The following is a 12,678-nucleotide window of genomic DNA, read 5'->3' as shown; positions in this document are numbered from 1 at the left end:
CAAGGAAATTCCCAAGGAGGGTAGGAGTTGTCTAAATCCACATGTTAAATTCAGCCAGTGTGCTCTGTCAGAGATGAGAGTAAAGTCATGAAGAAGCAACTCCCTCCCACTCCCCAGGCCCCTGTCACCAACCTCACACAGGGATTTGTGAATGTCTTCTGGTCTCTGCCTGGGTGAGAGCAAATATTCCAAGACACTGTTTTTGAGCCTTTCTAACCCATATGGACAGATCTAACTCTAGAATTAATTGCTTCAACTTGGGCAAGTTTTCTTACTTACTCCCTGGCCCTTTCCTAAAGGCTCCTGGAGACAACGATGCTGAGAGGAGCCATCTGTGAAGCAGAGATTCTGTTCTCCTGTGCTCCCACCTCAGGACACAGACAGATGGCCCCAGGGCCCTTCGTAGGACCAGAAGGGGTACTCAAATAGTTGCTATTTCCAGGCCCTAGTGCCCCAAATTCCTGGGGAGATCTGAGTACTGGTCCCTCTTTATTGTCCCTGGTTAATGCCTCCACATACTATAGTGGGATCAGGTAAAATAGGACAGGAGCTTGACCCTGGGGAAAGGAGAATTAAGTGGGAGATAGGGGTGAAGAATTGGGAAGTTAGGGTAGATAAGTAGTCCAAGATTTCCCTCCTTTGTAGGAGGTTAACCCATGATGTGTGCAGGTCTGAACCCAATTATAATGGAGTAAGGTTGGGAGTTGACTTCATCTCTAATTTTCTCCCAATATTTATAGCCAGAGACTCTTGGGAAGAACTTTAACCTTAAGTATGGACTCTCAGTCAGGGGCATAGGAAATAACCCCTGACTCTGCCCTTGTTAGACTACATCCCTACACACACACACTGTTGGTGGGGGTTGCCCCTAGGTTAATTGGAGGACTTTCAGATCATCTCGCCCTCCTGTTGACTGGTGTGTGTGTTTGTGTATTGTTGGGGAACTTGGCTTTGGGGAAATAGTTTTGGGCTCTCATTTTCTCTCTCAGGCACAAATCCTGGAGAGCCCCTCCAAGTCTCATGAAATTCCGTTTCCCCCAAGAGGACTCTGACCACTGAAACTGACCACATGAGAAGATCACATACTAATAGTCTCCCTTTCGGGGGCCTGACCCTGACTTAGGGTTCTACTGTTTGCCCAGCAGCAGCCTTGCAGGAACCTGTCTTGGACCACTTTCCTTACTCATCTCAGAGTTGGGGGATGGAAGGAGAGCAGTTGGGGTGGGCTCATCTCTCTTGAGGCTCCAGTGGGGTCCACTCCAGAAGCTATCTCAGCTTGTTGTAAGCCCAAGCTTGGCTGATTTGTTTTTTGGCTTTAAAGTTGGGACCAAAGGGTGAGAAATACAGACAGTTGATCCAAATCCCACTCATCCTCAACCCTCCAACACTTTTCTACTTAGGAGAATAGTGGAGGGGAGCTGGAACTATGCTCCAGCCCTAAGGGTACAAGACTTATTGCCCTTCCAGGTTTTATCTACCCCATTTGCAGCTCAGAAGCCCTTTCCCTACCCAGCAAGATGACAGTTTCCTGTCTTCTTTCTGTTGTCTACTTTTGTATGTATAAACAATATGTTGTCATAGCTACTCAGTGCTTATGTTCATTCGGGGCTCTGTTCTTGCTATTCACTCTGCCTGTGATGCTCTGGTCCAAGATCTTTGCACTGGTGACTTCAGCTCAAATATCATCTCAGAGATGTTTCCCTTGGAAACTGACTGAGGTTTCCATAGTTACTCTCTATCCCACCACTTTAGATTTTTTAGTTGTATTTGTCTTCACAGCACTTATCACTCTTGGGAATTATCTTGTTCACTTATTTACTTGTTTATTGCTTAGCTCTCCTTCTGCTCTTAATGTAACCTCGATGATCACCAACACCTGTTTCCTGCTACATCTTCAATTCCCAGCACTAGGAAGAACTCAATAAATACTTACTGACTGAATAGATGTTTGCTTGTTGTTTTTTAAATAGGAATAATTTTTCAAAAGTTTAGATACTTTTGAGAAGTATCTCAAAATTTATTGCTAAATTATATGTAACAATAAGGAACTATTGGTGACATTTTAGGGCACTCTTGGAGTAAATAGGAGGTGAGGAACAGGAATTTGACCATGAAGGGAAGCAGAAGATAGTCCAGTAGCTGGAGCATTCCATGAACTCAGGAGATGCTTGAGTATGGTGAAAGCTGCTGGTAAGGAAGCAGCGGAGTGGGTATACAAAGGAAGAAGAGATATTGAGGGAGTCAAGAGTGGAGGAAGTAGGGCACAAGTGAGGAGATCAGGCACAGAGTATGGGTTCCTTTTCAGTGGAAAAGGGAGAAGGAGGAAGGGAGGATATAGATTTTGGTGGGTTTGCAGTGTTAGAGGCAGGAGCTTGAGGCTGTTTCTGCCTATGGCTTTGATTTCCTCTTGATGTCAGTGGTGAAGTGAGCTATTCATGATGGGGTAGTAGGTGGTGTTGAGGGTCAGAGATATAAGGACAGTGAACAGGATTATGAAGAGATCACTTCATTTCAGATCTTTGAAATCTTCTTTAAAACAAAAAAAAACTTTCTACAGAGGAATTTAATTAATTAACTAACAATTCAAGGCAACATTTTGCCACTAAGTGGTTGCCTACAATTTCATATTTAGATATAAATCCCAGATCTAAACTTAAGTCCCATATGGTCTCAGATGGATGATGAAAGAATTAGAGAAAGAAATGCAGAATCTAAACTTCTCAAGGAATAAAGAATCACAAGGAAGTTTTCACTATGGGACGCCATAAAAATTCTGACAAATCACAGCAAGATGGGACTGTGCTCTGAGAGAGTAGTTTGTTGAATGTCCATCTGGACTCTCTTCCAACACCAGACAGATGTGGAAACTCAGGCCTAAAGGGTCCTGGGAGGGTTTCTGGACTGACTCCATAGCACATGTCTCAATCCCACTAATAACACCATTAATGGGTACTTATTATCTCTGCTAAACAAAATGAAGCATTCTTAATAGACAAAGATGATTCTATTAACACAACAATAGAGTATATGGTTTTAAGTTGGAGAGATTTTGCATACTCACTCTTGTTGGTAACATAAATACACACTTGTAGGGGGGTTGGTTAAGTATAGTGATAAAAATAATTTCTTTCTGTTAAATATCAAGTATACATCCATCCTATACTACATGGTACTTTGGGTTTGTAAGTGGGAGAGGTTGGCCATGGCTGCCATGACCACTAAAACCATGATCTTGGCCTTTTTGTTATCATGTTGCAACCTAGAAGTTTCCCAACTGAGATTGGTGGTGACCTGGGGCCCTTGGGGTACAATATCATAAGATAAGAGGGAGATGGAGCCAACAGGGCTCTAAGCTGCAGCTCCACATCAACTAAGGCAGCTTCTAGGGTCTATGCTGACTTCTAATTTTATATAGATGAGGGGTTCCACTGAAGTCAAATGGTCTGACAATCTCAACTGAGAGCAAATACTGGTACAATACTTATGCTAGTGATTTTCTAAATGATTCATTGAATCAAAGAGTGTACTATTTGGCATTGCATCATAGCTTTGGGTTCAGTTGACTGGTGTTTCAGTGACAAATTATTTCCTCTTAGGCAACAACTCACCCACTGCCAAGTTGAGTGTTTTGACTTAGAATCAACTGACTAGGTTTATCCAAAGAATGGATGAGCAAAAGTTCATAGATCAGCGAACAGTCCTGATAATTATACCTATACTTTTTTTTTAAGCAAATTTACGTTGGAATATTATATTCAACATGGTACTAAAAATCCATTTCTGTAGTATAAGCTACATTAACTAAACTACATCAATAACACATAAAATAGGTTTGCAGGGAGTGGAGAAAACGAGAGGTTAGAGTTAAGTGGTAGTCTTCATACAAATCAAATATCTATCAGATTTGAGTCATTTGGTTAAAAAGATCTCAGAACAATAAAACTCAGTTCTAAAATAGTGTTAAATTTAAGTACCAGAGAACTGCAAATATTACTTGGATTTTGAAGCACATGCACTGTGCCAAGAGTCCATTCATAACTGAGGCTGGAAGCCCTTGGAGCCCAACGGTGGTATCTGGAGAGAGTAGTGCACTCCTCTCTAGAGCCCAAAGGCTATAAATACTTTGTAGAGAGAGAGGTAGATAATCTCAAGTAATGATGCCTAGAAAGAAGATACTTTTACAGCAAGAGGGTCTAGGTTTCCAAGATTTCCTTTAGTTAGGAGATGGAAGCTCACCCAGAGGAAAAGTTGGGACTGTCTGGGTCCATGTTTGAGAAGATGATGATGATGACTGTTGGAAGTCTTCATCTGTTAGGTTAGTGACACATATTCTTGATAAAGATAAGAAGTTATTTGCATCAGCATTAGTCAAAACCAGCCCTCATTGCAGAAAGTAAGAGATTTGGGGCCCAGTCTTTGTTAATGAAGCCACACTTGAACAATATTAGAGGTATATATATTATCAGAAACTAGAAATGATCCCTTGACCCAGGTGATGGTTCATGCACAGCCCACTTTGAACTCTAAGCAAATCTGTTTGATTAATGCTGAAATAGAGATATCTCTTTGTGCCTAATACCATCACGGAGGGTTGGGTAGTCTGTCTTTCAGTGGGTACAGCACTCAGTAGACATTATGGCTACTTCTCATCAATTAAATTTTGTGTGCCCAAAGATCAAGGATAAAGTTTTTCCTGACACCCCCCAGGTTAACCTACATGGGTGGCAGCCCATTCACAGCTAATCCACTTCCAGGCATGCTTCTTCCAAGTGAATTGCGCAGTGGGGAGTAGAATACCCCAGTACTCACAGGGAGTGCCCATGGGAGCCAGGACCTCTTATTGATAGAAGTTGTTTAGTGATCTTCCTGGATTTGGTTTTATGTCTGAAATCTCTGAAGTACACCAGATTCTGGGTTTGCTATTTGCAATTCCTGTCTCAGGGAAGGCAACAACTCTTTTCCATCCAGGAATAAATTTTAATGCACCAAAAAGAAAAAAATCTGGTATCTTAGGCTTTCTTTACCCTCACATAGTGATCTAATAGATTTATACACAATCTATGTTCCCTCTCCATTTCTTGAATCATCTGTGAACATCCCCTTCTGCCCCCAAAAGCCTCTGTTCTTTCCCTGTGGCTTATAAACTTTCTGAGTCACACCCTTTAACAGAATCTTAGTTTTCTGCTGATGGAGATCATTATGGATCTCTACTGCCAGCTGCAAGATTTTGCCTTTAATTTTAAACGAGAGCTTTGCCTATAAGCAGCAAACAAACAAACAAAAAAGAATAATTTTCCAACTTTTGTCTTCCAGCTGCTGCCTTGTTGATAACTCATTATTTGGCTTGGAATATAAATGGTGTCTGTTTTCTTCACCTCTTTTTAATGTGGATTTTGGTACCATCTGATTTCCCTGACTCTTTATCTTTTTACTATGGTAATCTGCCAACTCACTCTTATTTTTAAAATGATCCTGTTTATTTTCTTCTCTATGATTTTTCTCCTCTGATGCAAAGATGAAGAACAAGTAGTGTCATCTGCAAAGCACATTTATTCAGAACTTCAACTCCATTATTTTCCTAAGCCACAGCTATTTTCTGAGACTTGATATCTCCCCTGATTTTCTTGCTGATCTCAGGAGGTAGGGCTGGGAAGGTGGGAACAGCCAGTGACAGGAGGAGACCACAGCCTTGTCTCCACTCCACCATTTCCAATGGCTACAGCTTCCTCTCCTCCAGCTCCTGTCTTTCTTCCAACTTGCATCTCTTTCCTCACTCATCTGTTTTTCTACAACTTACATTCACAAAAGAACTTGGTTTTTAGATTTCCAGTAGACCTACCAACAACTCTCATACATTTTTATTGTTCTGGGTTTCATTCTGTCCTCCCCAGATCTTGTTCCCAGATGTTAGCTGAGATTCTGCCCAAACCATCAACACTTTGAGTTATCGGATCCCCACTTGTCAGGTCACCAAGAATGATCCAGATGGGGTGATGACCCAAAGCCGGGTTTGTTTTGGCTCCAGTTCCCTCCAAGTCCAGTTTTCCTTGCCTTCCCACATGGCTTGCTGCCAAGCTACCACTCAATGTGTCTTGCAAATGTGCTAATCTCCATTAGGATGGTTATGTCAGGGCTATTTCTACTTCCTTAACTTGCTTTCACCTACAATTTTAATTTGCTGATATTTGCATTGTCTCATACTTCCAAAAGTTTTCAGTCAAATACTTGAACTTAGGTTCTCATGTGATACTCACCCCTTTCTTCTAGTGTGAGTTTCACTTCACTGAACTCTTGGAGTCCTAATAAGAGAATCTCTGGAGTCCAAAGGAAGATCTGGAAGCATTTGGCATCAAATGTGTATGTGGGTAGCAGAGGGGAGGGAGAGATATTCTTTCCTTTTTTTTTTTCTTTTTTTTTAAGATTTCGTTTTTTTTATTTGACAGACAGAGATCACAAGTAGGCAAAGAGACAGGAGGAAGCAGGCTCCCCGTTGAGCAGAGAGCCCAATGTGGGGCTCGATCCCAGGACCCTGAGATCATGACCTGAGCCGAAGGCAGAGGCTTTAACCTACTGAGCCACCCAGGCGCCCCTATGCTTTCCTTTTTGTGGTTTCTTTCCTTCTGCTGCTTCGTGTGTCCTGGGGGAGGTGGTTTCTTTCCCTTCCACTCCCTGTTTTCCTTTTGCTCAAAATCATATGCAGATGGAAGGTAGGGGGGTAAACATAGTGATGTCTTTTACCATACAGAAGGAGATTTGGTTGACATGCCATTCCAATTTCCTCTCTCTTCTGACTTGCAAAATTCAAGTTGCTGTGAAAATGAAAAAACATTAGTCCACATATATCACCCAATAAATCTTCATATAGCTGCTTCTCAAGGCAGCTCTGTGTTCTGAACATTTTTAACTCTCTCTGGGATATAACTGATTTGGAATCATGTTATATAGTGACTTTCTCATGCAAGGATGCATTATGCCACAAACTTGTTTACTCCAGGACAGTATTTTTTATCTATCTATCTATTCTATCATCTATTTAAGACAGTGGGAGAGAGAGAGCATAACCTGGGGGAGAGGCAGAGGGACAAGGAGAAGCAGACTCCCCACTGAGCAGGGAACCTGATGTGGGACTCGATTCCAGAATCTTGGGATCATGACCTGAGCCAAAGGTAGATGCTTAACTGACTGAGCCATCAAGGTACCCTATCTGAGAACATTATTTACACAGGGGAAAAATCAGGCTTGTGTGTATGTGATTTCTTTCTAGATACAGAACTCATTTTGTCTTAAAATCTGAGTTCCCATAAGTGCTGTGAAGTGTGTAAACCTGGTGATTCACAGACCTGTACCCCTGGGGATAAAAATATATGTTTATAAAAAATAAAAAATTAAAAAAAAATCTGAGTTCCCACTTTAAATTTTTAGGGGACCACCTGAACTTTGATCTTCATCCATGTTTTTTTAGGAACCCTCCTTACTTGGAACCCAGGAGCACTAAGTACTTTTTTACTTGTATCTAAGAGATCAAAACAAAAGTATCTGCAGGTGATCGAGAGATAAGTGTGGCCATCACAAGTATCCCTGGTCAACTGGGTTGATATTTGCTGATTGAATAAATAATGAAAATATATTGAAGAAAAAAAAATTGTTTTGAGACTTACTGAGTACTAATTAGAGTCTCAGAAGTGAAATTTCCAGCCATCAGGGCTTTAGAGACAAAGCTCAGATAACTATTCCAGAGGATAACTGAGAGCCCCAAAGTGTATGGTACCATTTCCTCAACCCATACTGGACAGAGACCAGGGCTCATAGATGCACTGCTCTATTGGTTGTATACAGGTTGTATACAGGTGCTTGCTCTATTGGTTGATAGTCTTGTGGTGGAAGGGTGTGAGTATGGGTCTGGGCCAAATCACTTTTCCTCTGCCCCAAGCAATATTACTATTGGTATTCATATTTAAGTTTTATCTGAATTAATTCTTATAAAGTAAGATTTCATTTGAATATGTTAACCTTTTAGTATAACCTGATTTATAAAAAAACTTATCATCTGATTTCTAAAAATATTGATTTCTAAATTTTTGATATTTCTTATCCTGTTGTCTATATCTTGGCTATTCTGTACAATTTCAATACATTCATGTTGGAGTAAATATAGTAAATTAGTAAGTTTTCCAACTGTTGGTGTTCAAAGTAGTGGTTCAAAGAAAGTTTCAGGAAAATGTGCAGGAATGCTGGAAAGACCATTTATGTGCATAACAATACTTGAGCTGGGGCATGGCTTTGTTTTTCATTACTTTAGGCAAGTCATTTAAGCCAAACTTCCCTTTTCAGGGCTGTTGTGCAGACCAAAGAAGATGAAATCTTTGAGTCTAAAAAATTTAACACACTTACATAGAAATAAATTTTCTGGAGGAATATTATAAAGAGTTCTAGTTGATAGAGGTCAGCTTACCTGTTCTTAGTCATACAGAACTTCAGGAACCTGAGTATTGTGATCAAATAGAGTCTAGTTGGTTTGTTTATTGATATAGGACAATACCTAGAGCAACACTGGACTGCGAAAAATATGTGTTGGTCCCATACTCTGGGCAGACAACCTTGCATGCACTATCCGTACCCCTCACCGAACAAACTTAGCTCCCTGAGGTGGGGCAACCTTGAGGAACATGAGATCTTTGGCTAACTAAAACACTGTGCCTTGCCAAGTGGTGTTTACAGTCCTAGGGTGGAGGCAAAGGACTCTGGACAAAGGAAGGGGAAGTTCATGGCAGAGGAGGAAAGAAACTCCAAAGGAATAAGACATATGAAGAGAAAGACTTTGGAAAGAGAATAAAGTAGACTTGATGACAAAATCTAAGTATTACCAATTGGATTATGAGGTGGTCTTCTGCTATAGTGTCTTTTTAAGGCTTCACTTCATTTGGGGTAGGATTTTTTTCTTTTTGAAATGCATTAACATGTTGAGCATGAATTTAAGGAGGACTTGGAGTAGAGTCCACACCAAATTGCTGGGTCACCTTTGATTTTCCCACATCAGTATACTATCTTCTGCAAGATACCTTTTCCCACTCCATTTGGTTATTATGATGACATGGGCTAACCCCCCTCATAAGTAGCGGTGGGGTCTTCAGCTTAATGGCAGGGTTTTAGGACATCAGCTTTAACATTAAACCCAATAACTTTCTAGCAGAGGAAAATGGAGAGACATGGGAAGAGAAAAAAAGGACATAGTGGATAGATAGCATTTAGAACATGTCTACTACAGAGAATTATCCCAGGAACATTAGGAAGGCCACTTCAAAAATTCAGTCCCTATGGGTGCAGAGATGGTGTGACTGGGAAAAGAAGTGACTTGGGCTTAGGAGATCCAAGTTCTGTCTCTGTGTCTGTCACTACTCAGCTATGTTGCTCCAAATACTTTAATCTCTGGCCTTTGATTCACCCATCTATGCAAAGAAAGGGTACCTTTAAGAAAATTCCCAGGTCTGAAATTCTGTGATGTAAATGGACTATGTTGTCTTACATTTGAATAAAAAGAGCATAGGTGTATGATACAAGGATATTAGATCTGCAGTTTCTGTGCTTGTGAAGGGACTATGCACACATTAAGATGCTCTGTTTCCTTGGTTAAGTTGTTGGTAGGTGGAGCCTATTAAAGTTCATCCACTGATGGTCAGCATTTTTATCTGGTGCCATTTTTTGTTGCCTCTGTCTCCCATCTCTCACAGTGGTTGGGCTACATTTTTCCCATCTATACACCCTACCTGCCCTCTGCTACTCCTATACCTCCAGTCACTTAAAAAATGAACTCTGACTAGAAACTTTAAAGTTTTTTCTCTCTCTCCCTCTTCCTCTCTCTTTCTTCCTGAAAATCTTCCTATAAGTACTCTTAGATGGAACAGACCAAAAGGAAGACAATGCATGGAAAGAGAGCTCTTTCTTTCTTTGTTTATATACCTACTCTTTGAACCAGTCATGAGACCAGAGGGCATGAGGCTCTAAGATTTGCCCAGCTTCAGACACCTACTCTACCATTTGGTCAAAGGGAAGTATCTTTCTGAAGCAAGATGAAGGAGGCAAGTTGAGGATGTGCAGATACAACCTCTGGGAGAATAATATAGAGTTCTAATATGACAGGTCTTTCTTCCCTTAACAGCCTTGTGAAGATACCCCTCTGTTGTCTTCTGACCTCTGTCACTGCCAATGAGAAATATGTTGTCAGTCTACTTGTTCTTCCATTGTAAGTAAATTGTTATTTTTCTTTGGATTAAGATTTTTCTTTTTGTCTTTCATTTTCTGAATTTTCATTATGATGTCACTAAGTATAGACTTATTTTTATTTATTTTGCTTAGGACTCAAGTTCCTTCAATCTGAAGATATATATCTTTCTTCAGGGATGCACACAAAAAAATATGGTTGTATAGCCACCATAATGGCAAAAATAAAAATTTATCAAGTTTTGGGAAAAATTCTGATAAGCCACTGATGAAAATTTATAAACTATTGTAATACTTCTGTGGTACAAAATGGGGATGCTAGCAAAACAAGATATTATATAACTTATGATCAAGCAATTATAATTCTAGGTACTGATCCTGGAGAAAACTTGCATTCATGAGAAAAGGAGGCACACATACATCTATTCAGTAAAGAATTGTTTGCTATTGGAAAAGAAGAGAGAGAAAGAGAAAGGAATTAATAAAAATGTTCACTAATAGAATGAGTAAATCAACAATGGTATACTTATAAATAAAATTCTTAACAGCAGTTAAAACAAATGAATCATATATACCTATACCAGGTACATAAATTTGTAAGACAAATGAAGAATATAAAAAGCAAACAATTGATGGTAAATGCAATCTGATGCCCCATGCATACATTTTAATGACCCATAATACTATAATTGTGCGATAAGCAGAAACCATGATATCTCAAATGCTCTCTATAATGGAATAGATTTTAAAAAATGACAACAAAAAATGAAAGCCTATCTAAAAAATATCTATCCCCCAGAAGTCAAAAGGAAGATATGAAATAATTCCTGGCTTGAAGAAATAAGAGATTAAAACCTATATAGAAATAGTCAACAATATTAGCCAGACACAAAGGAGTTTGGCGGGATAAGTGGGAGACTCATGATCAGCCTGGGGTCTTTCCAAGGTTACAAGTCTTAGAGAACAGAACACTTGCTCATTTTGGACCTGGGTTGTGCTGTGGCTTCAGGCAGATTTCTGACATGTGGACAAAAGGGGTAGAGTTGAATACACCATCCCTCCCAACCTTCCTGTAGCAATAGGTAGGAAAGCACAGTAGAAGATAATGGAATGTTGCAGAATGTGGAGGGATGTAAAATGGGTAGTATTAGTAGAGGAAACTCAGGAGAGTGAGGGCATCTGAAGCAGTCTTGTGCTGGGGGTTGGGTGGCCAAGCACAGGCAGATGCCTGACACTCCAACAAGGCTGTGGCTCTGTGTCCTTGAGTGAGCACAGCCAGACCCAGCCAAGTTTAAAAGGCAAGTGGGAATATGGGGCAATGCCAGAGGAAGTCTGCTTAAGGTGTGGGGTTTGGGGGAGAGGGAAACCAGAGAGTAGGGAGGAAAAATGCTAGACTCAGGTAAGATCCAGCTCAGAAGACTATTCCTCTGCAAAGCAGAATCAAGCCAAGTACTCCCAAGGCAACTGGAAGAACAAGTCAGAGCATTTGGCTTTCTCAGCTGGGGAGGCCACTTCTCTGGGCAAGTGGCAATAAAAAGGCAGGGGAATTGAACTACACAAAGCCCTCAGGTAGAAACGTTTCTCCTGCCTAAACTCGGGTGCTAAATGAACAACAAAATGAGAACCTCTACTATGAACACTTTTTAACAATGAGATAGGTGAGGACATTACATTCCTGGGAATGACACCAGGGGTGCCATGACAGTCCACTAGAAAGATCAAATTTGTCGGCCAGCCCCACTCAAACCTAATAAGGAAACTTAATATTCCTTCAGCCCATTTTAGATTTTGGCAGAGCCAGACCTCATACTTAGTAACTTCCTTGGTTCTATCCTCTATATCACTCAGAAGACACAGATATTACAGAATGCAAAATTGAGAAGGAAAGAGCATGGTGTATATTAACTTATGTTAAAAAACTGGATAATACCACAGAAATGTTAATAACTAGAAATTACTGAATTGTCTGTGTTTGTCTGTTGTGGAAATAAAACCCCTGGGGATGGATAAAAAATATCTGGAAATTACTTGAAACTAGTGGATAACTAAGTGGATATTATAACTAAAATGTGCTATAATCCAATTGTGGCCTTTTTTTTTTTTTTTTTTTTGGTCTTCTAAGTGTTGGTTCTGGGAAGCATTATGCCATGAATACTGCAAAGATTACATAAAGCTCCAAATGCTATTCTATGTAAACTTCTTAAGTGGGGATTCTTGACCATAATGTTTGGCATATTAACTCTGATAATTCTGTATGTTAATTGATTTTATGTTCTGATATTTTGACTGGTTTTGGAAAAACTGAGTTGTCCTAAAGCTGAACCCAGAGTTGTCCTGTAAATGCCTGACAACAGGATTTTTGGGTGGAAAGCCCTGATTTATAGTGTTTGCCAATTTCCATGGTGTAAACACTTCTGCTATGGTTGATTGCAGGCTGTGAGCATGATGTCACTGAGTGCA

The 12,678-nt window shown here is 40.2% G+C and overlaps 1 protein-coding gene across 10 annotated transcripts in view; it reads left to right on the top strand.

Moving 5' to 3' along the window:
• MOBP (myelin associated oligodendrocyte basic protein) overlaps positions 1 to 12,379 on the top strand; it is a 182,792-nt gene extending 170,413 nt beyond the window's left edge. For 8 of the 10 annotated variants that reach the window (XM_032345989.1, XM_032345821.1, XM_032345731.1 and 5 more), the window contains 2 exons: positions 10,157 to 10,240; positions 10,354 to 12,379. The gene's annotated coding sequence lies outside the window, so the exon portion shown is untranslated. Of the gene's footprint in view, positions 1 to 299; positions 1,964 to 10,156; positions 10,241 to 10,353 lie in introns of those variants that run through there. The other 2 variants (XM_032346159.1, XM_032345905.1) reach the window with 1 other exon arrangement.
• The last annotated feature ends 299 nt before the right edge of the window (positions 12,380 to 12,678 follow it).

Source organism: Mustela erminea, chromosome 1 (genome assembly GCF_009829155.1).
Source record: "Mustela erminea isolate mMusErm1 chromosome 1, mMusErm1.Pri, whole genome shotgun sequence".
Lineage (NCBI taxonomy): Eukaryota > Metazoa > Chordata > Mammalia > Carnivora > Mustelidae > Mustela > Mustela erminea.
This window is presented reverse-complemented; position numbering and strand designations above follow the sequence as displayed.